Source organism: Cryptotermes secundus, unplaced genomic scaffold (assembly GCF_002891405.2).
Source record: "Cryptotermes secundus unplaced genomic scaffold, Csec_1.0 scaffold72, whole genome shotgun sequence".
Lineage (NCBI taxonomy): Eukaryota > Metazoa > Arthropoda > Insecta > Blattodea > Kalotermitidae > Cryptotermes > Cryptotermes secundus.
Genome location: NW_019730103.1, coordinates 761,314 through 764,427, shown reverse-complemented (window position 1 = coordinate 764,427; position 3,114 = coordinate 761,314). Strand labels below are relative to the sequence as shown.

The following is a 3,114-nucleotide window of genomic DNA, read 5'->3' as shown; positions in this document are numbered from 1 at the left end:
TCAAAAGAAAACTAGTAAAATATAAAATCTCATGTTCTCACAATGGTACTTCTGAAGGGCACCATTATTTGGGTTCTTATGCCCTGTAGTCTGGCAGAATACAAGACTATATGGTGTCACATCCCAGAATACATAGTACTCTTCTTCAGGTAAATTATAGACTTGTGCATTTTAATCTTTAGTTATAGACAGGAAGACAAATTATACACCAAATTTCAGTAAGCATTCCCCAAATTTAAATTCCACTTTCATAAAAATTATTTTATGAGTCCAAGTACCAAAAATCAAGAATGATCCAACCAATAAAATATTTTCGTATGCTAGAAAAGTAATTAAATTCAACATACCAACTGGACAAGTATATCAACACCAAATTCCGCTAAAACTAACAAAAAATCTATAACAACTAATGCAATCACTTGGGTCAAAAACAACAGATGATGAAAAACTAACACTAAAGGAATCCCACACACTGTATAAGATAACAGAAGAATGGTGGCTTCCTGTACAATTTTGGGGACAATGTTTTTTAGTTGGTTAGTTAACAGTCAGTATGAAGACTACAGGGCATTGAATGATTAATGAATATGGAGCAGTTGGTGGAATGAGAATTGGCAAAGGAAACTTAAGTAATCAGAGAAAGTCCACCCTATACGCACTGTGAACCACAAATCCTGTACGAATTGATCTGGGATAAAACCCAGGCTGGGCAAAGTTGAACCCCCTTTTTCTGACAAGGATATTTAAGATAAGAACATTAATGTATTCCCACTTTCATGGTGAATTGTATGGTAGGTCTAAGACAATTTATGTGATGTGGAGAGTCCTTTAACTGTTCTGACCCATGAGGCCACATGACAAAAATATGTTACCTGTGTCACCTCACTGGTCTCTATCTACTGTATGTAGTGCTAATATTCCAAAATATTCCAAAATACCTGATGACAGAAGAAGCAACTTCAGAAATGCTGCGTTAGTTTAACTAAAACAAGACAATGGAAAATGTCTAATACATGCTGCCAATCTAATACCTTAAAATAAGCTACATCTACTGTCAAGGTATCAGCTACAGTAACACAAATCTAGTGTTTTTCAGATAAGCATATATAACCTTAGGTTAGCCTAGTATAAGGAATAGTTTTATGTCATGAGCCAACAGACCCTTTTATGTCACATGAAGATAGAGACATCTTTTGATCCAGACAGTTGACAATGTAGAAATTAACACATTTTCATGATAATTTCAGCAGTTAATGCACCATCATTTAATAACCTAGGAAAAAAGAAATAAGCATTAATTCCTCATTAGAATACTGACCACACTTTCTCTGCCACTAAGCTTCAGTTCTGGCTGCCTGTGTTTCCTCACGTCTGCTGCTGGCTAAATACCCATGTCAGACCAGTACTCAGAGATGCCAACATTGATTAACATTACTAGTTACAAAGGCACTCCCACCTGGAAGCACACCCTGGTGACCTATCATGGTAGTGCTAACATTACGGTAGTCTAATATTAACATATACATGGTGTGTGACATATGCATATAATCACTTTCAAACACACCAATAAAGACACTATTTAAAATATATTGTGAGAACTCTCATCCCAACATTTTATTTTCTAAAAATTTCAAAGAAGATGCTACAGTCATCAATAAGTACCTCTGACTCATACATTTCTACAGAAAATGTCATATGAAAACAGAAAATATGGAAACATTTTGTGTGCAATGATACACATGTAAGACAGGTCATATGGAAGTTGGTAGTAATCTAAAAGTAATAAATTTTTCACACATGGGGGGCCTTGCAGTATAAGAATATTCTATGTAAGATTTGAGGTTTCTATTCCAGTTTTGTGTGCATGCTATGCAACAGTCTTTTAACTGTATATTTATACTTCCCATTTCAAAGGTATGCACATTAGAACTGGCACTAAATGATTTCTTACTACACACTTATCACATTGAAATAAGCACACTTTTGGCTTGCACTGGAAGATTAGTTTCATCAGTTGAGTTACATGGGAAATTTCATCACCAGCATACAAATACATATACAACTGGAGAGAACTGGGGCATGGAATGTCTACATATATACTCCTTATATTTAATTCTGTAACTTGTGTCGCAGACACAATAAATAATTCTGAACTTAATTCACATACTGGGCAAAATTTCTAAATCAGTATTATACGAGTTTACGAAAAACATTATTTCCAAACAGTAACAGGCAAAAATGCAAGTACAACTGTCAAATAATAACATATTAAACTGTATACCAGGCCGAATTACTGTCAGTCAATGCTGGTCATAACTGACACATGAATTTCATATGAAAGAAAAAAGAAAAAAAGGTTCAAAACAACTCATCAGGTTCCCCAGTAAGAAAACTGGTTGAAAACTTCGTATCTTCAGCAGCATTTATAGAAATGCCTGTATCTAGGTCAGTTCCTAAAATGACGAAGATCTGTATAAGAAGTTATGAGATTGTAAAACATAATCCGATCCATTCACGCGTATCTAGCCTATTGTAAGAATTCATAACTTCTTGGTTATAAAATTGGGTCACAAAAACTAACTCTGATCACTACTCAGGGTATTACACGTTCAGCTTTACTGCTTTGACAGTAACAACTTTCCCGCAAAAATATTTGGGATCATACTTCGATTTCTATTTCCACACTCAACAGAACTCCACATGCACAGCAACAGAAACTTTCAGACGAATGGATTATATACGATGCAAACGTACTATCCACGTTTAATTCATCCCATTCAACTAGCTCTCAAAGCTTTCTGCTAACAGCCGCAGCTTTGGCAGTACACTTCAGCGTACCGGTATAACCAACAGTGAGATCAGATTTTACCCGTCCTGCGCTGTCTATGGAAACTATCTCTTTGAGCCACAAATTTGAACACTTCATATTAATCGTTCAGTTCCATAATATATAAATAGCTTGGGCAAAACGTAATTTAGATTTATGACAATTTTCGTGTTTGTAAAGGATGAATATTTCAGTAGTAATTGGCATACTCAAATCATTCATTGGAACATTTTCTCCTGCTCAAACATCAGCCTGCGCAGCGCTTGAAAGTGCTAGAAAATGCGTGG

General features: G+C 35.3%; 1 protein-coding gene across 3 annotated transcripts in view; it reads right to left on the bottom strand.

Moving 5' to 3' along the window:
- LOC111866010 (zinc finger protein OZF) overlaps positions 1-2,826 on the bottom strand; it is an 11,640-nt gene extending 8,814 nt beyond the window's left edge. Inside the window, exons 1-2 of one of the 3 annotated variants that reach the window (XM_023854484.2) lie at positions 2,666-2,826; positions 1,162-1,273 (exon numbers count right to left, since the gene is read on the bottom strand). The gene's annotated coding sequence lies outside the window, so the exon portion shown is untranslated. The other 2 variants (XM_023854486.2, XM_023854485.2) reach the window with 2 other exon arrangements.
- Positions 2,827-3,114: the final 288 nt, after the last annotated feature.